Source organism: Petaurus breviceps, unplaced genomic scaffold, assembly GCF_028583685.1.
Source record: "Petaurus breviceps papuanus isolate PSGF00001 unplaced genomic scaffold, PetGlider_PUasm1.0 90686, whole genome shotgun sequence".
In the NCBI taxonomy this organism is placed as follows: Eukaryota; Metazoa; Chordata; class Mammalia; order Diprotodontia; family Petauridae; genus Petaurus; species Petaurus breviceps.
In genome coordinates, this window is record NW_027187309.1 from 780,592 (window position 1) to 807,606 (window position 27,015).

Sequence of the window (27,015 nt, forward strand, 5' to 3'; positions counted from 1 at the left end):
GACCATTGCTTTATCATAGATAGCAAGTTGTAATTGTAAAATGCTAGAAGTTATATTGGCTTATTGGAATATGCTTTGGTTGGTAGCCTGCAATAAGCACCATAAAATCTGTAATGGCAGGGGGAGGCTTAGCTCACAGTGACAATTACAATTCATTTTTTGTTAATCTTTTCTTTAAAAAATGAAACAATTAATGAATTCTCACAAACAATTGAAAAGAGATACTCATCTCAACTATTTCCCTTGTCACTCTTGTGAGGATAATGCAGAGCTCTATACATTTGCTTCTTTGCACATCTCTTTTCTCTGCTGATTCTTTTTGTGATATTTACTCCTGGAGAGAAGATAGTTTCCTGCAGCTCAATCTAGGGGAAAATGAACCTAGAGATGAGAAACATAAACTTGATGCATAGCTGAACTTTTCTATATATTGTACAGTGTGGCATCTAGTCTCAGTTTGGAATTTGGTGGGTTTTAAGTGTTCAGTTGCCATCTGAAAACCCATTCCCCTTTTCAAATAAAGAAGTTCCATTTTTCATCATTAATAGAAAGGACCTGGCACATATACATTAAATTTGTCCCCCTTCCCTTCCCTCTCCCCATTAATTTGATGCCTACCATCTCATAGTTTCCCTCAGATTGCTCTGTGGTAATTTTCTTCTAACTGATCCTCTAGCCATCCCTATTAGAGTTCAGTTAATACAAAATGACACAGCAGAGAGTTATTATCTTTTCTAAATGCTGAGATCATTCTGCTTGCCTAATGCTGCTATATTAGCTTCTGGCTGTTGAGACTGATTTTTTCCTAATTTTGAAAACATTTTTAAAGTTTTAAGTTTCAAATTCTATTCTCCCTTCTCTTCCTCCCTTTACCCCTACCTGAGATGGTAAACATAATACATATATACATATATATGTATAATATATGTATATATGTATATGCACTATGCACAAGGCTACTGGGGATATGAGAAAAGACAACACAGACTCCTTTTCAAATACTTTATATAATATATGCATGTCTATATATGTATGTATATGTGCATATATATGTATATATACACATGCAATTATGTAAAATATTTCCATATTAGTAATTTTTATACAAGAAGATTCAAAAGAAAAACAAAAGAAAGTGAAAAACAGCATGGTTCAGTCTGTATTCAATCAATAGCAATTCTTTCTCTGGAGGTGGATAGTATGCTTCATCATTAGTCTTTTGGGATTGTTTTGGGTCATTTTATTGCTGAGAAGAGCTATATCATCTACAATTCTTTATCAAACAATGTTGTTATTCCTGTGTACAATGTTCTTCTGTTTCTCTTCACTTCAGTATGCATTAGTTCATGTAAGTTTTTCTAGGATTTTCTGAAATCACCCTGCTTCTCATTTCTTACAGCACAAAAACATTGCATTACAATCATATGCCACAATTTGTTTAGCCATTCCCTGATTGATGGGCATCCCTTTGATTTCCAAATCTTAGCCACCAGAAAAAGAGCTGCTCTATTTTTTTTTTTGCACAAATAGGTCCTTTTAAATTTTTTTTATGTCCTTGGGGTAGAGACCCAGCAGTGGTGTTGCTGGATTAAAGGGTATGCACAATTTTATGGCCCTTTGCGTGTAGTTTCACATTGCCCTATGGTTGGATCACTTCACAATTCCACCAATAATGCATTAGTGTCCCAATTTTTCTGCATCTCCTCCAACATACTTTTTTCTTTTTTGTCATACTAGCTACTCTGATAAGTGTGAGGTGGTACCTGAGAGTTTTCTCTGATCAATAGTGATTTGGAACATTTTTTTTTCATATGACTATAGATAGCTTTGATTTCTTTGTCTTAAAACTGCCTGTTTGTATTCTTTGACCATTTATCAATTGGGAGATGACTTGTATTTTTACAAATTTGACTTAATTCTCTATTTATTTGAGAAATGAGGTCTTTATCAGATATAATTGTAAAACTCCCCCCCCCAGTTTTTTGCTTTCCCTATAATATTGGTTCATTGGTTTTGTTTGTGCAAAAAATTTTAAATTTTATACAATCAAAATGACCTATTTTACATTTTGTAATGCTCTCTGTATCCTCTTTGATCCTAAACTCTTCCCTTATCCATAAATCTGACAGATAAACTATTCAATTCTCTCTTAAGTTGCTTATGGTATCATTTTTTTTAGGTATAAATCATGTACCCATTTTGAATTTATCTTGGCATATGGTATGAGCTGTTTGTCTATGCCTAGTTTCTGCCATACTGTTTCCAGTTTTCTAAGCAGTTTTTGTCAAATAATGCTTTTCACCCCCCAAAACTTGGTTCTTTGGCCTTATCATATAGTAGATTACTATGGTCATTTATTATAGTATAATTTGCACCTATTCTGTTTTTTTTGTCACTATTTTTTAGCTAGCACTAGATTTTTTTTGATAATTACTATGTTATAATACAGTTTGAGTTCTGACCATCTTCTTTTGCATTTTTCCCATTGGTTCCCTTGATATCCTTGAGCTTTTGTTCTTCCAGATGAATTTTGTTGTTTTTTTTCCTATAAAATAATTTTTAGACAGTTTAGTATGGCCCTGAATAAATAGATTAATTAATTACTAGAATTGTCATTTTTATTATATTGACTCAGCCATCCCATGAACAATTAATATTTTCCCAATTGTTTAGTTCTGACTTTATTTGTATGAAAAACATTTTATAGTTGTGTTCATATATTTCTTGGTTTTGTCTTGGCAGGTAGACTCCCAAGTATTTTGTCTTGTCTATTGTTATTTTAAATGGAATTTCTCTTTCTATCTCTTGCTACTGGATTTTGTTGGTAGTATATAGAAATGCTGATGATTTATGTGGGCTTATTTTTTCTTTTTTTCAAACTTCAACTTTGCTACAGTTGTTAATTATTTCAGCTACTTTTTTAGATGATTCTCTAGGATTTTCTAAGTATAACATCATATCATTTGCAAACAGTAGTAATTTCCTTTCCTCATTGCTTAGTTAATTACTTTTAATTTCTTTTTCTTCTCTTATTGCTATAACTAACATTTCTACTACAATATTAAATAATAGTGATGATAGGCATCTTTGCTTCACTCCTGATTTTATTGGGAAGACGTCTAGCTTCTCCCCATTACAGATAATGCTTGCTGATGGTTTTAGATAAATATTGCTTTTCATTTTAAGGAAAGCTCCAATTATTCCTATGCTTTCTAGTGTTTTTAATAGGAATGGGTGCTGTATTTTGTCAAAGGCTGTTTCTGCATCTCTAGAGATGATTTCTGTTGGCTTTATTATTGACATAGTCAATTATGCTCATTGTTTTCCTAATATTGAACCAGCCCTGTATTCCTGATATAAATCTTACCCAGTCATAATGTGTCATCTCGTGATATATTGCTGTAATCTCTTCACTAATATTTTATTTAAAAATTTTGCACCAATATTCATAAGGGAAATTGGTCTACAATTTTTTTTCTCTCTTTTGGTTCTTCCTGATTTGTGTATCAGCAACATATATGGATCATAAAAGAAATTTGGTAGAATTTCTTCATCTATTTTTCCAAATAGTTTATATAGTATTGGGATTAATTGTTCTTTAAATGGTCGATAGAATTCACTTGTGAATCCATCTGGTCATGGGAATTTTTTCTTTGGAAGTTCATTGGTGACTTGCAGAATTTCCTTTTTAAAGATTGGGTTATTTAAGTATTTTACTTCTTCTGTAAATCTGGGTAATTTATATTTTTGTAGATATTCATCCATTTAATTTGGATTGTCAAATTTATTAACGTGTAATTGTGCAAAACAGCTCCTAAAAATTATCTTAATTTCCTCTTCATTGGTGGTGATCTTTTTGTAATTCTGGAATTTTAGAAATGTAATTTTATTTTGTAATTTGTATTGCCTTTTGATCTGAAAAGGATGTGTTTACTATTTCTGCTTTTCTGTATTTGGTTGTAAGATTTTAATATCTTAGTACATGGTCAATTTTTGTGTAGGTGCCACGTATAGCTGAGAAAAAATGTATTTTCCCTTCTATTCCCATTCAGTTTTCTCCAGAGATCTACCATATCTAACTTTTCCAGAACTGTATTCACCTCCTTAACTTCTTTTTTGTTCATTTTTTTGTTAGATTTATCTAGTTCCGAGAGGGGAAAGTTGAAGTTCCCTACTGATATAATTTTATTATCTATTTCCTCCTGTGACTCATTCAACTTCTTCAAAAAGTTAGATGTTATATAATTTGGGGCATATATGTTTAGTATTTATATGGTACATTTTAATAAGAAATAGTTTCTTTCTTTGTCTTTTTGAATTAGATCTATTTTTACTTTTTTTTTTTTTAGTGTTTTACAATTTTCCATAGAATTTTCACATATTTTATTGGATTCTCACAATAATTCCATAAAATAGGCAGAGGTGATTTCATCTGTTTTATAGATGAGTAGACTAAGTCTCAGAAAGGTTTAGTGAATCACCCAAGGTCACAAATGTAGCAAGTGGAAGAATTAGGTTTCAAATCTAGGTCATCCAAAGTCTTCTTAAGTCCAGTGTTCTATACTACAGGAAGTGCCTTTCCAGAGGAGGAGCAGAATTCAACACACAAGAAAACATTGAAAACTCATCAATGTGAAGTAGATGAAAATGTTCTATGACAGTTCTCTAGTGGGCATCAGAAAGTATAATTAGCTCTAGTTTTAGAGCCAGAGGACATGAATTTAAAGCCTGGCTCCATCACTCACAACCTGTCTGTCTCTGAGCTGGTCATTTCCTCTGGAGTATAGCTTCCTCATCTGAATGACAAGGTTTTAACTTGGTCATTTATAAGGTCTCTTCTAGATCAAAATGCTGTCATTCAAACTACAGGGAAGTCAACTAATGGATACACTCACTTATCAAGATTCAAAAATTTTTGCTTCAACCTGTTGGTGTATCCGTTGGGCATGAATCCCGAAGTATCCAGCAGAATTGCTTGGTATAAGTCTCGGGGGAAACCGTGAAGCACCCATCCATAGGAAGTACAATCCTGTTTACTGAGGCAGTTTATCAGGACTCTTATGACAATTTGATCAGGAACTTCTCATGCTTCTCTTGCTTCTTGTATCTGAATGTTAAATTTTCTATTCAACTCTGTTTTTTTCATTCTTGAAAGTCCTCTATTCCACTGAATGACCATATTTTCCCCTGAAACATGATACTCAGTTTTGCTGGGTAGGTGATTCTTGGTTTTAATCCCAGATCCTTTGACCTCCAGAATATCATATTCCAAGCCCTTTGGTCCCTCAATGTAGAAGCTGCCAGATCCTGGGTTATCCTGATTGTATTTCCACAATATTCAAATTGTTTCTTCCTGGTTTCTTGTAATATTCTCTCCTTAATCTGGGAATTCTGGAACCTGGCTATAATATTCCAAGGAGTTTTCTTTTTGGGATCTTTTTCAGGAGGTAATCAGTGGATTTTTTCAACCTCCATTTTGCCCTCTGTTTCTAAAACATCAGGGCAGTCTTCTTTGAGAACTTCCTGGAGGATGATTTCTAGGTTCTTACTTTGATCATGGCTTTCAGGTAGTCCAATAATTTTTCAATTATCTCTCCTGTATCTATTTTCCAGGTCAGTGGTTTTTCCCACGAGATATTTCACATTGCCTTCTATTCTTTCATTTGTTTGGATCTATTTAACAAGCATCTTGATTTCTCAAAAAGTCACTAGTTTCCATTTGCTCCAATCTAATTCTGAAGCAATGATTCTCCTCAGTGAGCTTTTGAGATTCTTTTTCCATCTGGCAAATTCGACTTTTTAAGGCATTCTTTTCCTCATTGCCTTTTTGAGCCTCTTTTGCCATTTGAGTTAGTCATTTTTTTTAAGGTGTTATTTTCCTCATTCAGGCTGTTGACTCTCATTTTGTAATTTTCTTGCATCGTTCTCATTTCTTTTCCCTGTTTTTCCTCCATTTCTCTTATCTTCTTCTTAAGGTCCTCTATGGCCTGTAACCAGCTCATATTTTCCTTTGAAGCTTTTGGTGCAGGAGTCCTGATTTCACTGTCTTCCTCCTGTTCCATGCTTTGCTCCTTTCCTCCCCAAAATAGGAGTCTAATGTTGGAATGTTTTGTTTGCTTTGTTTCCTTTGGCTGGTCATGTAGTCCCTCAGTCACTTGACCCTTGGGCTTTTTGCCACAGTAGGACTCTGCCACCAGACAGGGGAGCTTTCATCCCAAACACTGGGGTTTTCTCATCTGCTGGAGGTATTAGATGGGTGCCCTCTCTGAGGCCTCCATAGGCTCTGGAAAGCTGGACACACAACCCAGGACCTCCACCCTAGACTGCAATCCAGATCCAAGCAGGTTAAAGCAAGAGCGAATACCCCTCAGAGTGGTCGCTTGGTCCCCCTACACTCTGCAGGCCAGGAGCTGAAGTTGCCATGTGGGGTGGGCTGGCTGGCTGTGCCGGGCACCTCAGGGGCTTCTTGCTCCAGGGTCAAAACCTGACACACTCCCACCTAGCGGTTCCCAAAGTCCAGACTGCACTGACCTCTCACTTTGTGCTTTGTTTGCATCTGTGTGTTGATAATCCTGGAAACGGCCACAGCTGCTGTTGATCTGGAGTCCCTCCAGCTGGTAGCTGATCAGATCCACCCTGGGGCTAAAACCTCCTGCTCACACTGGCCTGGACTCGGCTTCCAGAGTGCTGTGTTGGCTGATTCCTGCCGGCAGACCTGCCGGGCTGTCCTCAGCAGGAGGTTAGCTTCTCTGTGTCATTTTGTGGGTTCTGCAGCTCCAAAGTTTGTTCAGAGTCCCCTTTTTTACATTGATTGGGGAAGGGGGAAGGTAGAAGCCAAAGCAGCAGGGAGGTGCTACTTCTACTCTGCCATCTTGACTCTGCCCCCTCTATTTTTACTTTTCCTTTGTCTGAGGTCATGATTGCAACCCCTGCTTCCTTTGCCTCTGTTGAAGCATAATAGATTCTCATTTGACTTTTACCCTGTTTGTATCTCTGTGTTTCAAGTGTTTCTTGTGAACACATTCTGGTTTTAATCCATTCTGCTATTCACTTCTGTTTTATGGGTGAGTTCATCCCATTCACATTTGTAACTAATATATAATTAATTGTGTATTTCCCTTCATGCTATTTTTCACTTGTTTATCCCCCCTCTTCCCTCTAAAGCTTTCTCTCCTCACTAGTGTTTTAATTATTATCACCACCTTCCCCAATATATTTTTCCTTTTATCAGTCCCCCATCTCTCTTCTATTATCCTGTCCCTTTTTACTTCCTTATAGGGTAAGATGGATTTTTATATGAAACTGAGTGTGTATATATTCTCTCTTTGGGCCAATTTTGATGAGAGTATGGTTTAAGTTTTGCCCACCCCCCCTCCTCCATCTTCCCCTCCTAACTCTTTCATGCTTCTTTTATGTGAAATAACATAACCCATTCAATCTCTCTCCTCCTTCTTCCAGCACAATTTTCTTTCTCACCCTTTTGTTGTGTCTTTTTCTGAGAGTGGTATCATTGCATCAAAGTCACCTCAGATCCACATCCTCCATCTCACATCCTCCTAATTACTTTTATAGTGATAAAATTAAGAGTTACAAATATTATCTTGCCATATAGAAATATAAACAGTTTAACATTATTAAACTTCTTATGTTTTCTCTTTCTTGCTTCTTGTTTTTACCTTTTTATGTTTCCCTTGAGTCTTGTATTTGGAGGTCAACTTTGGTGTAAAAATTATGGAATGCTTCACAGATTTGTGTGTGTCATCCCTTTGCAGGGGATATTTCTAATCTTCTCTGTGTCATTCCAGTTTTAGTACATGTGCTGCCGAAGTGAGCACTAAGTTGATTTAAAGATGGTAATTTTAAGTTATATTCCCTGGAACCTGTCTTGATTTGTGCTATCAGTTCTACTTTCAAACTCCTTTTACACTTTGTCCTTTTCTCTCCATTGCTCTGATTCTGCAACATGCCTTAGGCTGAGTTTACTGTTGAAGCCATTGTGCAAATGCCAAGATCAATAACCCTCCATCTGGCTTTTCATACTTCAGAATCTGAATTTCTCCCCTCTTTTCCAGTGTTCACTTTTCTATCCTATTTGCTTGTTACCAAATATAAGGGAATTTGGGTCTCTAAGTTTGGGTGTTGGAGCAAGGCATCGGTTTATTTAATTTGTGTATATATACATATACATATAGAAGCTATTTATATTATACAAAAGTTGAATATAATTACCATTATATATGACATGCATGTATAGTACATGCACATATGTGTATATAAATGCATATGTGTATACACACATATACATAAATATATGTGCATATATACATGAATAAAATTCATAGATTAAAAGACAGAAAACATCTTAGAGGTGATCTAATACAACCTTCATATTTTATAAGTAATAGAACTCAGGCTACATCATTAGTAAATGTCAGAATTGGAATATAGACCCAGGTCCTCTAACATCAGATCCAGTACTCTTTACTGCCTCTTTCTATTCACCTACTTGGGTAATGAATAAAGAAATTATTAAGTACTTTCTGTGTGTCAAGAACCATGATATGAATTTTTTTGGGGGAGGGTTATCATCATGTAACCCATCTGATTCTCCACATAACAAATGGATCTCACTTATGAGATGGCTGTCTAGGGGGAGGTAGTTTTTCACTATCTGTGTTTATGGAAAAAAATAAGATTAACTCTGTGGATTTGTATACTTAAAAATTATAAGCATATATCTATTCTTCTCTTATAACTGTTGTGAGAAAAATAATTGTCAGAAGTAGTGTAACCTGTGGATTAAATGAATATTTAAAAACTTTATTCTTTGTTAAAGATAGTTCAATAAGATTATTAGACCATTTAATTGAAGGGTGGGAGAGGGGAGGTACTTAGTCATAATTTTATCCAAATGCCTTCATTTTAAAGATGAGCCAGAACCTTGCTAAATGTTCCCATGTATGAAGTGAGAAAACATGAACTCAGAGACAAGTCTTCTGACTCCAGAACAAGTCCTTTTTCTATTGCATCAAATATTTTCATAGATCCTTTATTCAGTTGTCCAGAGAAATGAGCATGAGGTGAATGAATTTATCCTTGAATATATAATGTTTACTCAGTCATAGGATTGGGAATTCATGGTGAATTCTATAGAATCTTTGAGTGTAGGTTATGTAGTCTACATAAACATGTCTACCACCCAGGACTCTGCTTTCTTGAGGCAGCCCAGTTAATGTTAGAACTTTATTATTATGATCATGATTTTAAATTAAAGTCAGCTAGCTGGCATGAGGAATAGAATTCTGCACCTGGCCTCAGGAAGACCTGACTTTAAATCTGGCATCAGACACTTAGTAGTTGTATGATCTTAGGCAAGTCACTTACTTTCCACCTGATTCAGTTTCCTCATTTATAAAATGGATTTAATAATAGTGTCTACCTTTCAGATTGTTGTGAGGACATTTGTAAGGGGTTTTGCAAACCTTGAAATGTTATCCAAATCCTAGTTAACAACAATAATAAACAGTTCTAATGTAGTGCTACAATCTATCTCCTTAAAATTTCTGTCCATTCATTTTAGATATTTCTTTTTGAACAATATGGGAAAATTGCTTTTTTCATATGACAGAAATACAAATATTTTGAGGATAAGCTAGCCTGACTCTTGTATTTTTTTCTTTTCCAGACTAAACACTTGCCTTTCTTCAATGGCTCCTCATTTGAAAAGTTTTCTAGTTTTTTCCCTCTCTATTCTGGTTCTCTTTCTCTAGATTTGCTCATCTACTCTTATGTGCTTCTTTTTTTTTTTTTTTAAAGCAATCAGGGTTAAGTAACTTGCTCAAGGTTACACAGCCAGTTATTTCTGGGTGTGGTGCTAAGTATCTGAGCCCGGATTTGATCCCCCAGGTCATCATGACACTGGGGGCCGGTGCTCTAACTCACTGAGCCACCTGGCTGCTCCTTCTTATGTGCTTTTTAATGTTTTTAAAATAGGTCATATAATCAAGCTAACTGGATGTAGTACACATTTATGCAATCTAATCTCAACTGGGCTCTCACTGAAGCAAGACAGTCCTTTTTACTACTCTCTAATTGACTATTGAACTCCCTACAACAACAATTCCATATTTTTTCTTCCTTTCTTGTCTTCTTCAGGATCCATCCCTCTTACTCTCAGCAGAGCAGTCCTAATTATGCTTTTCCTAGAAAAATAGAGGTAACTAAACAGGAGCTTCCTTTTCTCTCCTTTTACACATTTTATATCACCTTGACATCTCCCCTCATATCTTTCTTTGCTTTAGTCTCTGATGAAGAAATGGCATTTCTCCTTAACAAGGCCAGTCTATCTACTTAATCCTACTCCACTCATCTTCTCCAGTAGCTTGTTTCCATGATTATCCATCACTTTTCCCACTTTCTCATCTTCATTATCACCCTGCTAGAATGTTCTGGTTTTACTTGACCCTATTATTCCCTTAAACTACTGAGATATATATGTATATATGTGTATACAGATGTATACATATGCATACACACATGTATACATATATGTACACACATATAACCTATAATCCCTTAAAATGCTGTGATTTATGTGTATATATGCATATATAGAGATTTATATCTATATAATGGAGATACATAGATGCATCTCCTTTTCACTATCAAAGTCTTCTAGCAGCTGTCTATACTTGCTGTCTCCACTTCCTTCACTTTTACCCACTTCACAATCTGGCTCAGTGTATTACTCTTCTTTATGTGTTCTCATTCATTTCAGCCAAATTGACTCTTGTATGATGTTCCATCTCTTCTTTACATAGTCTGTCCTCCATGCCCAGGATACATGTCCTTCTCATCTCTTCTTCATAGTATTTAAAAAGGAAATAGCATTATTTTAGATTGACTAGTTTTTAATTTGCCCCTGCTGGAAATAAAGAAATATTTGTTCATTTTGAGTGGATCCTAATATAAATCCTATTGAGCCTGACTCTGGGATCTGAAAGGTAATGGATAATGGATTATAGTGGATTTAATGTTGAACTTCAAGTCAGGCAGAACTGGTTTTGAATTCTGCCTCACACATATACTAATTGTATGACCCTGGGCAAGTCATTTACCCTTTGTTGAGATTTCAGTTTCTTCCTCTGTAAAATGGAGGTGTTGGAGTCAATGACTCCTAAGGCCTCTCAAAACTTGACATAAAGTACTGGTCCCATGAATTACTCAGGTCCAGTCAGGAGTGATGCACAAAACATGATGTTTAATGTAAAAATAGGTATAAATGCCTAGGGACAAGGGATGGTGTTGGGCAAGACTGATGGGAGTCGTCCATGCTTACAGGGGTACAGGGTCACCTCATTAAGGCTACTTCATCATGGCTCCCCTTGGGTAGGGGGTAGGGTCAGATGAGCTCACCCATCCCTCTAGTGAGTCAGTTGTAGTGACCAACTTGGCTGATCTGTTCTGGCTAAGGCTGGCTGACCATATTTTCTTAATACAATATTTGATACAATTTTTAAGGAGAAGGTTTGAGCTTTATCTGGGGTGCACACACAGTATGAGCTTAGACACGCACTCCCTTGGGACCTCTTAAGCTTGTCTATATGAAACCTGTGCCTAGAGGATATAAACAATGAAGATAGCCATGACTATGCCAACTTGTATGTCGCTTCTTAAATTTTAAAAAGGAGTTCTTTTGCTAAGTGGGGAGTGGGGTGGGCACATGCCTTGCAGTTACATTCACACATAATTTGGGGGGCTTAAGGAATTTCATTAAGTAATGGAAATAGATAATGGGGCAACATTTTCTGCTGTGCCCATTCCTTTACTTTCCATTTCCATAGTACAGGCTTTATAGATGTTAACTTCTTTAGTGGGGGTGTGGGGAGTCACAAGTTCCACAGATCCATTCCAGCTACCTAAATCTATCATCCTCTTATGATAGTGGCAAATTCCTTTAATTCTCTGAGATGTAAAGGTAGGGACTAGAGTTCCGAATTTATTTACAATGCCTAGGTACTTTCTTGTTATTCTCTCATTTTTTTTGAGGGGGATACAGTTTTTCCTTTGCTATTTTTTTTCTAGCCTTTCCAATTTAAAGACCATTGTCCTCGCTAGATTAGGTGAAAACAAAATAGAAGTGGTTATTCTTTTTTTTTTTTTTTTGAGCAATCGGGGTTAAGTAACTTGCTCAAGGGAAGTGAAGTTATCCTATCTCTTCTCTGTCAAATGTTTCTCTGCCATTCGATTAGTTTTTTTTTTTACAGTTTCATTTTTGAGTATTACTTCCTTCTCTTTTCTTAGCTAAAGAAGACAATGAATACTGGATTTAAGAGCAGGATCAGTAAATAAGTTTGATCTTGTAATCTGAGAGTTTTATTAGACAGAGAAACTGTGTAAATGCAAATGAAGATAGGAGAAATTGTGTATATTGTTTTGGTAGCATTATTTTGTCCTCTAATAATTTGATTCTATAATTTTCTCTTTGAATGGAGATTAGGTTTGAGGATGTCCTATCAATTACTTGGATTGATTTTAAGATTCCATTGTTCCTGGTACTTGTAACTAATGTAATAAGATATTTAAAACTGTTAATGTTTTTAACTATTTTCTCTGATAGGAAGGATTCTATAGAATTAACCCAGACTGGTTTTGGGTAAAGCCTGAAGAGTTGTGCATTTATCCTAGAATATCATATATAGATGCCTTAGATATCATTGGCCAGAAAGTAGAGTTGTGTAATATTTCTAATATGGTATTTCTATAAAACTTGATGTATTTAGTGCTTTTGTTAATTTTTATTTTTTTTTGTTGTTGAATCATCACTTGGTTTTATTTCAGAAGGATCCAATTTTTCAAAAATGGCTAATTTGGATATTGTTCCCTTGGAAGTAATTAATCACTTCTTGTTAAAATATAATCAGTTTCTTTTTTGTATGCTCACCTTATCAGACACCTTTTGACTTTAATTTTGAAGGATGTAGTCATGATATGCCCATGTGAGACCATGTGTGGTTTACAATCTTTTGGCTTCTTATTTCTTTTTACTGAACCACATTTTCAGAGATGTTTGTGGTCCTCTTCCCTATGTCAAACTAATATGAAAGGATATGTTAATTTAATGTGATGGGTCATAATGAGTTCTACATAGAATTTCTCTGCTTCTTCATACTCTTCCATAAATGTTGATAATGTGTATGATAGATATCTTCATAATGATCTTTTGGGAAATGCTTATTATAAACCGTAATTCAATATGACCATCAAATAATGTTTCTTGTTTCCTTTGGACACTGGACTAAACCAACTCTATCTGTTTTTCCAAGGAGAACCTATTGAACTATCCTTTGAATTCAGTGCAGTCTTCTTTTTTCTTATTTAATTTATAAGAAAAATATCAGGATTAATATGACCCAATTCACCCAAGGTAATAGGTTCAGTGGTTGATCACTGAACTAGGATACTACAATTATAGCACCAGCAGCCAAGTTAATATTTATAGGCAGTCTAAAACTATGTTCCTTAGAAACATCCTCTGCTTTTTCTAATGCTTTGCCAGTGCCATTGCATAAATGGGCTACACAGTATTGAAAGTGTGTGTGTGTGTGTGTGTGTGTGTGTGTGTGTGTATTTCCTCCATGGGTGGTCAGCTTCTAACACAAACTGGGTGTGTAATCCTGGTCAAGACATTTAATTTCTTTCTTTTTGGGGGGACAATGGGGGTTAAGTGACTTGCCCAAGGTCACATGGCTAGCTAGTTTTTTTGTGTTAAGTGTCTGAGGCCGGATTTGAACTCAGGTCCTCCTGACTCCAGGGCTGGTACTCTATTCACTGAGCCACCTAGCTGCCCCAAGACATGTAATTTCTTAGTGGTCTAGTTAACTCTTTAATGCTACAATTTGGAGAGAAGGTACCAAAATAAGTTGATAGGATAACTTTCACCACTGGAGGGATTCTTTATAACAATGAAATGATAGTACTAGTCCCAGTACCTGCTGTCATGGGTTGTCATGGCAAAAGAATTAATCAAATTGCTAGCTTACTGGTCATTGTCTTTTCCACACTTAACCAGGCTAGTTCTCAGAAAGGTCCAGTCAACATCCCATACTTCAAGAGTTTCTTCTGTGATATGACCTACCAGAATTTTTGTTTCATGAACAAGTCTTTGAATACCTGACCTTTGAGTCCCCTCTATGATATTATTAACTATCATTGAGTGACTTTGTGGAGGACTTGAAATTGTAGATACTTATGATGAATATTGAATTAAATTCATCAATAACTGGCACTTTGCTAAGTACCAAGATAAAAATAGACACATTCCCTCTTCCCAAGTAATTTGTTGACTATTTGATTGAATATAACTGACATTTTTAGATTTGAGGGTGGGAAAAACCAACTTCTTAACTATTAGAACTATCCAGATGTTCAATGTGTTGCCTTAGGAAGTAATTGTTTTTTTTTTTTTCATAATCATCATGAGACCCGGTGTGGTGCCATGGAAAAAGCTCTAGGACCTGGATTTAAATTTTAGTTCTTCCATTTGCTGTCTGTGAGACTTTGGGCAAGTCATTTAACCCCTCAAGTTTGAAATTTCCAGACAGGAAAATTGAAGCCCAATCTGCTTTGCAGAGTTAAAGATAAACTAAAAAGAGTCATGTACACAAGTTATAATCACAAACATCATCTTAAGTTTGGTTATTGAGAAAATAAAAGAAATCTACATTCAAACATTAAGGTTATGCCAAAAAATGTGCCCTTGATTTTGGAGGCTCTCCCAAATGGATTTGACATATGTTTTGAATAATAGCAGTAGCATTCAAATAAGTTTATTAAGGTGATCATATCTAAGAAAATAATTTTTACTTGGATGCATAAATTCATTATAAGTCCCTTGGAATTGTGGTGGGTCATTGTGTTGATCAGAGGGATTAAATCAAAGGTTATTATTTTTACAATATTGTTACTATATAAATTGCTCTTCTAGTTATACTTACTTCACATCAATTTATATAAATCTTTTCAGATCTTTCTGAAACTGTTCCCTTCATACTTTCTTACAATGCAATAGTATCCCATCACATTCATATAAAGTAACTTGTTCAACTATTCTTCAATTGGTGGATATCCCCTCAGTTTCCAAGTCTTTGCTACCACAAAAAAAGCTGCTATAAATATTTTTATACATATGGAGGCTTTTCCTTTTCATTTTATCTCTTCAGGGTATAGACCTGCAGTATTTCTGGGTCAAAATTTAATAGCTTTTTTGGCATAGTTCCAAATTGCTTTCTGGAATAGTTGGATTAGTTCATAGTGCCACCAACAGTACATTAGTGTACTTTTTTTTTCTATCAAGAGAATCAACTAAAATTTTTTCCCACATATCATCCAGCATTGGCATTTTCCTTTTCTTACCCAATATGATGAATGTGAAGTAGTCCCTCAGGTTTGTTTTAATTTGCACTTTTCTAATTATTAGTGATTTTGTGCATTTTCCTATATTACTATTGGTAACTTTGGTTTCTTCCTCGGAAAACTGCCTGTTCACATGCTCTGATGATTTCTCATTTTTATGTCTCTTTTTCTTATTAAGTTAGCCCAGTTCCCTATATATTTGAAAACTGAGACCTTTATCAGATAAACTTGCTGTAAATATTTTTCAGAGTCTCCCAATTTTCTTCTAACTTTAGTTTTATTGGTTTTGTTTGTACAAAATCTTTTCAAATTCATATGGTCATAATTATACATTTTACTTCCTGTGAGCCTTTCTTTCTCCTCTTTGTTATGAACTCTCCCCCTATCCATAGAACTGACAGATACTTTCTTCTAGGTTCCACTAATTTGTTTATGATATCACTGTTTATGTCTAAATCATGAATTCTTTTTGACATTATCTTGGTACATGGTATGAAATGTTGGTTTATGCCCAGTTTCTGCCAGATTACTTTCCAGTAGTTTTTGTAAAATAGTGAGTTCTTTTCCCCCAAACTTGGATCTTTGCATTTATCAAACACTAGGCTACTGTGATCATTTGCTTCTGTATTTAATCTGTTCCATTGAATCAACCTCTCTTATCTGGTACCACACTGTTTTGATGGTGACAGCTTTGAATTACTACTGGTCACCTTCCTTTCCATTTTTCTGTTGCTTTTTTACCTGATTCTCTTGATAGTCATCATCTTTTGTTCCTTACAGGTGAATTTTCTCATTATTTTTCCTAGTTCTATAGAGTACTTCCTTTGTAGATTGATTGATATTCAACCAAATAAGTAATTTAATTAAGGGAATATTGTCATTTTTATTATATTGACTCTGCCTGTGAGCAATGAATATTTCTTCAGTTATTTAGATCTGTCTTTATTTGTGTAAAAAGTATTTTGTCATTGTATTCATATAGTTCCTTTGTGTATCTTGGCAGATAGACTCCTAAGTATTTCATATTATCTGTGGAGACCATTTTTTTTTACAGAGTCCATCATTTTCCCCATCAGATTAAATCTCTGGGAAAGGGAAACCACCCCTTCCTATATAGCAGCTACAGTACTTGTTTTTTCCCTTTCTGATTTTCCATCTTAAATCACTGGAGCCAGGTGGAGGCAACATACATTTCTGAGAAGCTTCATCTCTCTTAAACTTTTAATGATCCTGAAGCCACTGAACTTCAGTGGTCTGCTGAAATTGTAGTTTTCATTTAGCCAGTCAGGAATCATGTAGCCAAAGCCATCTGTCAGCTAATGATTCTTTTGGTTGGTCTCTTCAAATGACTCCAATCAATAGCTTTCCTTACTCCCTGATGTTTCTTTCATTTTCACTTGCTAGGCTCTTCCCTCTTCATCCTCAGACTCCAATCTTTATATCTCCTATATCTTTCAAGGGCTTAGATCAAAGCTTCCTGACTCTAAATAACTTACTTTTTACTTAAAAGGTAACTACTTCCTCCATGAAATTGATGGTCCTTTTAAAAATCATGCCTCACCGTCCAAATGTTTATATTTCTCATTTTGAAGTTTATCATCTTTACCTACAAAACAGTTATGAAAAAGAGCTAAAGCTCTGTAGCTCTCTGTTGCCAACACAGCTTTGCAACATATTATATATCCTTGAAATCTTCATATTCATTTTCCTATTTTTTAAATAAATAAAAATTCTTTCTCCTCCACTTTAAATCATCAAACTATTTTCAAGCAAACATGACCTTACCCACCAAGGAGATACACTTTATAATACAGAAGATGATGTAATTTTTTTTTCTATTGATGCCACAGTTAATCTTTTTTTTTTTAAACTGTCCTTCTCAAATCTAAAAAGCTATACTTTTTCATAAATGAATTTTGGCAGTTAAAAATAAACTAAGGCTCTCTCCCTATTTCTTTAAGCTATCAAAATGTTTTTTCCATGTTCATGAGCTCTAGAAATCCCATTTCTGATTACAGTCTATTATCATTTAATCTGTCTCTCTGCCTTGTTATGTCAAACCTGGTTATTCTTTCAAATTGTGGCCTCCAATTCTTTCAATTCTTTCCTAGGCCATCTCCTCTATACTAGCTGCACTTTCCTCCCCTCCCCATGTTGATCCCTTGGTGAACCAGTTCAACTACATTATTGTCTTCTTTTGAGTCCCTTGCCCTCTTATCATATTGCTAATCTTGTCTTGCCAAGTCTCAGTCTTGGCCTACTCCACTATCTTCTGCCTTTGCTCCTATGCATGTCCCATGGAACAAAGCTGGAGAAAAATAATGAAACCATGCTGACTGTATCCACTATAAATTTATGTTAAATAACCTCAACCAGAGTCCTCCCTCTAGCAAGGCAATCCATTTAACACCTCCCTAATTAAATTAACTATCTGATTCACCAATGTAATTTTTCCACGCCTTTAGTTCACTGGGATTCTGCCACCTCCAATAGCCTAACTGTTAGCAATGTTTCCTCTGTATTTATGCAACCCTAAGTCTCTCTCCAAATCTTCAGACTTGTATCTCCGATTACCTATTAGATATAAAGTTATTATTTAATAGTGATACATGTAAAGTACTTCTTTTGTGTTAAAAAGAAATTTCATCAAGTGCTGGGAGAGATGATACTACTAAGATGTTCATATGAAAAAAAATTAAGAATTTTATTGGATCAAAAACTCCTCTTGTTGGCATTTAAAGCAAACGACATTGTCCTTTCCCACCTCTCCAGTCATCTTATACTTTACTTTGTGCACTCTAAGAGCCAGCCTGCTTACAGTTCATGTCCGGCCTGTATGCCTCTTCATTGGCTGTTTCCCGTGCTTAGAATGCTCTCTCTTTCTCTCTGTATGGATGCATGTGTATATATACATGTTAAGCTTATACATATGTGTATACATACTGTACATACACATATACATTTATATATCTGCACACACACTGGTGAGAGAGAAAATATAAGTAAAGTTTATACTACACACACAGGTTTAGGCAGAAGAAAGAAAATTTGAGGGGAAAGTGTGATAATTATTTTTAAATAATTTATAAAAATCACAAAATTATTATTATAAATTTACAATGTGATTGAATTATAATTAAAATTATAATAAAGTAATTTATATATTTTAAATATAATCTATAAAGGGAATGAGACTTATTTCTGTGGTTAGAGATGACAGAAATTATAAGGAGAAGGATTTGGCTCAGGGAAAGAATTTCCTAATCACTAAAGCTATTTGAAAGTAATGAGAATAATAATAAAATATAAAATAAGTGTATTACTTTAGGTATTTAATGAGGGTCTGGTTGAAGAACTTGAGGATGTTTTAGAGATGGTCCATGAAAGAGTTAGGGAGTTGGACTAGGTGACCAAATGACAATCCCTTCAGTTCTGTAATTCCAGCATTTACACAAATATAACACAATAGCCAGTTATTTTGGTGTCCATGACTGGATTGCATGATTCTAGAAGGCAGGGATTATGTTATATCTATCTATCTTTATCATATATGTGTGTGTGTGTTTATACAGACATATATGTGTGTATATGAATATAAGTAAAATCACAAATTTCTTTTCTTTATGTGTTTAATGATGAATTGGTCTTCTCTTTAGCTACTTTTCTTGTGTGGACCTCAAAGGTTCTACTACTTCCGCAAAGCCTTTTCAGAAAACATTTCATTTAAAGTGATCTCTTCCTCAAACTTCTCATGGCATCTTCCCAGTGTAACATATACAGTGGGAGGGAGATCAATCAGCATACTTTTGATCATTCAATAAGCATTTATTAAGCACCTGCTATGTGCCAGACACTGTACTAGGCAGTAGGGGAAAGAAGGCAAAAGGCAGTCCTGGTCCTCTTGATTCTCCTGCCTTTAGCACACTTGAAGAAGTTAATTGTGTTCGAAGTAGAATAAAGAAGACACCAGTTCAAATCCTGCCTGAAATATTAATTAGATGTGTGACCTTGGCCAATTGATTTAACCTCTTTTAGACACAGTTTCTTCATGGGGAAAAATAATGATAGTAGTACCTACCTTAGATGGTTGTTGTAAGGATCAAGTGAGATAATATGCCTAAAGTGTTTGTAAACCTTAAAGTGCCATATAAATAGTAGAGGATGATAACAGCTAACATATATTCTCCTCCTAGAGAGTTGTCCCTTATAACAAAGAATTTAAAAAGGGGAGAGGAGAGGAACAGTTTAACAAACCTAACTGATGTATCAAAAAGTCTGAAATTTTATGTTGCATTTCCCACCCATGTTCCCCTCAACCTCAGTAAAGAAACAGAGGTGGGGAAGGTGCCTTCTTTGCAGCCAAGTTTGATCATTTTACTTTTGCAGCTTTCATTATTATTTATTTTATTTTTTTTTCATTTACGTTATATTTTTATTTACATTGCTCTAGTCCTTGTGTATACTGTTTTTCTTGTTTCTGCTTACTTCACACTACAAAATTTCACTTGTTTCCCCATGCTTTTTTGGATCTATAATATCCATTGTTTCTCATAGCACAGCAATATATTCATATATAATAAATTCTTTAGCAATGCCCAAATAAAAGGATATTTACTTTTCCCCCAGTTATTTGCTAGTAAAGAAAGTACTAATGTAAAGTATTTTGGCATATATGAGGCCTTTTTATCATTAACCTCCTTGTCCAGTAATAACATCGTTTTGAAAGGGTATGGGCATTTTAGTCTATTTCATCACATAATTTCAAATTGTTTTCTGGAATGATTGGTTTAGTTCATAGTTATGCCAATAGGACACGAATTTGCCCATCTTTCCACAACCCCTACAACATTAACTAACTAATTACAACATTAACTAATATTTTGTCTTCTTTCCAAATTTTTTTAGGTGTGAAACACAATCTCAGAATTCTTTTGATTCACATTTCTCTTACTAGTGTTTTGGAGCTTTCTTTCAGGTGGTTGGTAATAATTTCCAGTTCTTTTGAGAACTGCAGGTACATATCTCTTAACCACTTATCTGTTGGGGAATGCCTTATGGTATGACACAGTTCTGTTGTCTATATATTGTGGTTGTAAGATTGTTGTTAGAGATAGTAGCTATAAAGGTTTTTCTCACAATCAAACACCTTCCTTCTTATGCTAGTTGCATCAGTTGTGTTCATGCAAGTTTTTCAATTTCATTGTAATTGAATTTGATTCAGTATTCAAAAGTAACTTTTATTTTTGTAAGTATTCATCCACCAGCCATAGCAAAGAAAGGTCTCTGATCTGATTCTTATCTAAATTTTTATGGTATATTCTTTACCATTTCTTGATTACATGTATACCATCTTCCATGGAAGATTTATGTGAATACATGAAGAAGAATTGTACAGGATGACAATGTATGTAAGGGTTGTCTTTGCATCGCTGGAACTAGTGCTATGTCAGTGAGCTCATGGTTCCAGTGAGATACTGAATTTTCTACTAATTTAACTATTTGTGTATGTGTCTTTTTTTCCCTATTCAATTTCAAGCTACTTGTGAATATTGTCTATGTCCCATTTGCTTTTGTATCTCCAGTGCCAACATTAATAAATATTTATCAAAAAAATGAACAAAGGAAAGAAAGCATCGCTTTCCGTGTGTTATATAAAATATATGCTTAATTGATACTTGACTTGTTAATTAGGTTTGGTCTGAATCTGTGATTTCATTGGTGTAAAGAGCTCCGAGTGTGGAGAATTCCTGCACCATGTAATCCTTCTGCAGCTTATAGTCTTAGAGAGTTGCTTAAGATCACTAAGAGGTTATGTGACTTGCCCATGGTCATTCAGCTATTCTATGTCAGAGGCAGGATTTGAGGCAGCCCTTCAAGATTCTGATGCTTATCTCTTAGCCACTGTACCATGCTGCCTGTCCATCAATCAATATTGACTGGGAGCACTGATTTTTGCCAAGTTTGTACTTTTTCACTGTGATTTAATATCTGAGGTAGATTCCATTAGTATTTTTAAGACTCTATAGACTGTTTTATGATGCTTCAGAGGAGGAAAATGGAATAGCCAACAGTGTTGGACTCGAAGATTTATTTTACAATTACCCTTTATTCCTTGGGACCCAAAAGATCAGTTTTATTGGTTATTATCCTTTTTCATTCAGAGCCCTATAGCTACTCTCTTTGTTTCTGTAGTAAAGAACTAAGCACTGGACACTGTTTTTTCATTGCTGCATCTCAGTTAACTATAGAACAGTTATGGGCCTGAAACCCCTCATACTGGTAATTGTGTATCATAAACATAATATATTTTCAGTGGCCTATTCATTGTGAAAAGTCACACAATGATTTTCATATGACCTAAAAGAAGAAGATATTGGAAGGACTTACTGAAAACTAGTATCTGGTGAAACTGTAGGTCTCAGAAATATTGCAAGCCTTTCTCTTGTAAAACCTTGTTATTTAGTGCCTTGCCATACCACAGGTTTTTGCTATAATACAGCTCAGTTTATATCCTGGATGATGATGTACTCAGAAAGAGTCAAATTTGCCCAGTGTCAATGACTAGAGTTCATAATACTATTTTCCCCCCAAATGATAATAACTAAGTGATTTAGGAATTAAAGTTTTGTTATCATTTGGGATATGGTTAGAGTGTTAGCCAATTGGTCAAGCACTGTATTAAGTACTGGGGATAAAACTAAAGACAAAAACATTCACTATCTTCAAGGAGCTTGCATCTAATAGATAAGACAATATGTAAACAATGAGATACTTACAGAGAGATAGAAGGTAATATTGGTAGAAAAGCATTTGTGTGTAAAAAGAAAAGAAAGGCATTAGTTGCTTGGGGGAACTAAGAAAGGCTTCCTGCAAAAAGCAGCTTTTGAGATGAGTCTTTTAAGGAAGCTGAGGAAGATGAGAGGTGAAGCTAAAGAGTAGGAGCTTCCCAGTCCTTGGGAACATCCGATGTAGAGGCACAGACACATGAGATTGAATGGGGTATGTGAAGAACAGCAAGTAACTCAGTATGACTGGATTGCAGTGTGTAGAGGGGAGCAAGGTCTTGTTGTTGCTTATCCTTCATTCCTGAAGAGGACCATTACATCAGGGAGGTGATGCCATAACATGTAAGTGAACTGAATTTAAGTTAGGGAGGGTTGTGCAAAGTCACCAGTCTTACTTTCTCCTCCAGAGTTATCTGGGTCCAGTGGCAAGATATACATCAGAATGACTGGAGATGGTCCTGGATGCAGCCTTTTTAGCTAAGGAGTTTAACAGGTCTGAGTTTGACTGAGGCAGTGTCCATTCAGTGATTAAGGTTAGGTAAGAAATAAGGCAGAGAATGTCCTCTTTACCTATTAAAAATCAATCTAGAAGGGGAAGACCCTCATGTTTCTGGCCAAAACAGAAACAAGTGTTATTTACATTCACTCTCTGCCAAACAGTGACCACATAGGGCATGGCCTGGGACCTATCATTGGCCAATCAGTGAGAGGAAGAGTGATTTGGTTTTAAGGTGATCCTTAAGAAAAAAGGTTTTAGGGATCAATATTTACATTCCTTTGGGCAGAGCACCCACAGATAAGGGCATGATACCCCACGTGAACAAAAGGAAGGGGAGGGGAGAGATGACCAGTTCCAGTTGGATCCCCAATGGGGCAGCTCCTATTTTTGCACACAGAGGTTGTTAGTCATTTTTTCTTGAAGAGGACGATGACATCTGGGAGTAATGCCATGACATCTAAGTGAATTAGATTTAAATGAGGATGGGCTGTGCACAGTCACCAGCCGCACTTTTTCCTCCAGATTCATCTGGGTTCAGTGGCAAGATATATATCAGGAAGAGTGGAGAAGGCCCTCTGAAGAGAGTAAGGTACAAGAAAACTGGAAGGGTAGGAAGAAGATAGATTATCTAGAGCTCTAAATGTCATAGTAGTTGAGATTTGATTCTGAACATAATAAGAACTACTGGAGTTTATCAAATAGAGCATGACCTGGACTTAGAGCTTTAGGAAAATCATTTTGGCAGTATAGTGGTAGATGGATTAGAGAGAGAGTTGAGGAAGGGAAATAAGTAGAAGGTAATTGAAATAGTTCAAATGATAGGTGATGAGGCCTAGCATGAGGATGATGACTGTGAGTGAAGAGAAGGGGATATATATGACAGATATTGTAAAGATATAAACAAGTTTTGGCAGTGGATTAGGTACATTGGGGGAACGTGAGTGAGAAATTGTGGATGACATCAAAATTTTGAGCCTAGGTAATTTGGACAGGGAAGATGTCCTCTATAGTATTAGAGGAAGTTTAGAAGAGAAGAGGTGGGGAGAAAAAGATATTGAGCTCGGTTTTGGAAACATTAAATTTGAAATACCAACAGTACATCCAATTGGAGATATCCAAAAAGTAATTGGTGATGTCAGAATGGAATTTAGGAAAGAGATTTGATATTAAATTGGTAATTATATTAATAGAATGATAACTGAACCTATGAGAACTGATGGAATCACTGCATAAGATATTATAGAGGGAGAAGAGGACTCAGGGCAGACAACTGGGGATATCCATTATCAGTGGGCATGACCTGGATGGAAAAAAAATAGCAAAAGAGACTGAGAAATCAGGGAAAGAGAATTGTCACTGATAGCTAGAGAATATAGTAAAGTCAAGTGGAAGCTTTTTTAAGGAAGGGGATAAATGAGTGTTTGCAGACAGCAGGGAAGGAATAAGGAGACATGGAGAGATTAAAGATAAGAGAGAGTAGAAATGATAGTAGGGGGAAATCTGATGGAGAGGACAGCAATGAAATCAGGTAGTATGTAGAGGATTTGGCTTTGGCAAAGAAAGGGACCACCTTTTCACCTGAGATGGATGAAAAATAGTATTATAAAGGAGGAGGGGATAAAGAAGTCTCAGTGAATGACCTAATTTTTTGGTAAAGTGTGCATTGTCTTCAGCTAAGAGTGTTGAGGAGGAGGGTGTTGTGAGAGGAGGAGGAGGATGTTGTGAGAGAAGGATTTTGTAAGAGGCTTAAAGAGAGAAGAAAACATCTGGAACAGCTGCTGTAGAGAGACTGCAATCCTTTCATACTGACTTACAAGCTGTTATTCACATACAACATTCAATCTCATGTGTCTGTGCCTTTACATTCGATGTTCCCAAGGACTACAAAAGCTCTTGATCTTTAGCTTCACCTCTCATCTCCCTCAACTTCCTTAAAGACTTATCTCAAATTTTGCTTTTTGCAGGAATCCTTGCCTGGTCCTCCAAGCTACTAATACCTCCCCTTCTGATATTATCTTCTATCTATTCTGTGGAGAGAAAAATTTCATTTCCATTCTGTCTCTTAACTTTGGACAGGCTTAATTCTACACAGAGTTTTCTTCTCTCCCTTGGCTGGGTCCTTCTCGTTGGCCTCTGTAATGGAAATGTAAATTTTTAAGATCTTCCCTGCCCCTAGGCTAAAGTGTACCTGGAGCCTGGGGTGGGAGGCTTGTCTTTCAGTAGATACTTTTTGATTGGCCAGTGGGTCCAGAAGGTTGTTACATTCTCTGAGCCAGGAGAAGGCTATATAAACCCTGAGGTTTTGTTTTGGGGCTCACTTTGAGAAGTGTTCTGTGATTTGATCAGATGAGACTCTGGGAAGCCTTTGTTGAGAGCCCCCTGGCTTTGAAAAACCCAGATGTTGATTTGGTATGGATGTAATGGTTGGACAGCTTGGAAACCTGTCTACTTGATCTGTTTCTCTGTCTTGATAATTCTGTCTGTATACTCTGAAGTTCAGGGTGCTGACCTTTTTCTCCTGAACAAGGTAAACGATACATATGTTTGACTGATTAAAGTAAGCTTGTTAACCCATTTTGAGTTGCTTTCCTTTAACAAAGCAGATCCAAGAACATGTGTTGGCAGCCACCCTGGGGACGCTTGGGGTGCTTGCTGCTACAGCCTCCAATCATGTTCTGTTCTCTCTCCCCTATTTCAAGAAAAAACAATAATAACAACTGCAACAAAGTTAAGTTCCTGACTTTTTACCCCCACCTTGTTCCTCCTATCTATCTCTTTCCCACCATAGAGAGAAGAATTGAAGCATTTGCTCCTTACACTTCCTAGCCTTTCTCTCCTTACCCTTTTGCAATCTTCTGCACTTACTACTGTATCATCACTTTTATCTTGTCTTCTTATTCTAATGATCCTCTAATGATCTCATTATCACCAAAATCCAGTGAGCTTCCTATTAGGCCCCATCTTCCTTGATCTTTACTATACTTGACTCTGGATCATGACATCCTTCTTGAGAACTTATTTTTCTTTGACTTCCATTACTCTTGGGGTTCTTTCTGTTTAATCACTCTTCCTGATCCTTACTCCTCTGGTTCTATAGATGTGAGTGGAACATATTTCAAGGCTCCCATCCTCAACCCTCCTCACTTTATATACTTTTTTCCTTGACAAACTTATCTATCCATTGGCAAGCTTCAGTAATCACCTCTATACAGATGATGTCCAAATCTGTATCTTTCTCCCCTAGGCAAGAATTATATTATTTTTTTCAGTTGTCTGCCATATATCTTGATAACCCCTCAAATTCAAATGTCCTAAACTCATCACCTTTCCAAAACCTGACCCTCCTCCTGGTTTCTCTATTTTGGTTGATAAATCACAATTTTCCTAATCTCAGGAAATTATCTTTTACGTTTCCCAATCCTTCATCCACTCATATTCAAGCAATTTCCAAGGTGGAGTGGTTCTCTACATTTATTTCCTTCTTTTTATTTTTCTTGCAGTCAAACTAAAACCAGGAGGTTTAGGTACCCATCACTTCTGTTTGAAATTTTTTTTAATAACTTCTTATTTGTTATTCCTACTTCCAGTTCATCCCCTCTCCCACCCATCTTTCACAATATGAGTGTCATATTCCTTAGTCACGATTCTGATGATTCTAGTCTTCTACTCAAAACCCTTTACTGTCTCCACATTGCCTACCAAGTGATGCCCAAGATCTTTATCTTAGCCCTCAAGGCATTGCATAACATGGTACCAACTCAACTTTCCAGTTTTAATTCATACTCATCACTTTCCAGTATTCTATCTAGCCAGTTTTCCTTGTTCATGTCCTACTATAGTCCATCTGTATTCTTTTTCTGAGGCTGTCTCCTGTTCTTTGAATGGAATAAACTCTCTCCTCTTATCCCACTGCTCCAATCTCTGCCTGTTAAAATCTTTCTCCTCTTTTAGAGTTTATCTCAGCTTTCATCTTCTCCATGAAGCCTGTCTGGGCCAACACAACTGCCCTGCCCCCTTACGCTCAAAATAAGCTGTACCTCCTCTAATTTCTCATAGTATTTTTCCTGGACCCCCTCTTTGAACTGATCTCATCTTACCTTTCATCAATGTTTCGTGTACCTTCATTATGGCAGGGTCTGTTCTGTGTTCTTTTGCTTTTGTATCACCATTGCCTACAAGGGGCCTTATACATTGCAGGATCTTATGAGATGCTTGCTGTTATTTTTTTCCCAAGGGAATAATACTACTTTTAATAACTGGCAATAAAATTATAACTTTTTTATTTTTCAAACTTGTCTTTGGAATTACAGAAAAGGT

The 27,015-nt window shown here is 35.9% G+C and overlaps 1 protein-coding gene and 1 non-coding gene across 3 annotated transcripts in view; one reads left to right on the top strand and one right to left on the bottom strand.

Moving 5' to 3' along the window:
* DLGAP2 (DLG associated protein 2) overlaps nt 1–27,015 on the top strand; it is a 1,288,940-nt gene that overhangs the window by 200,195 nt on the left and 1,061,730 nt on the right. The window lies entirely within an intron of this gene.
* LOC138144136 (U6 spliceosomal RNA) lies at nt 7,726–7,835 on the bottom strand. Its single transcript, XR_011163865.1, has one exon. It is a non-coding gene; the product is annotated as a U6 spliceosomal RNA (small nuclear RNA).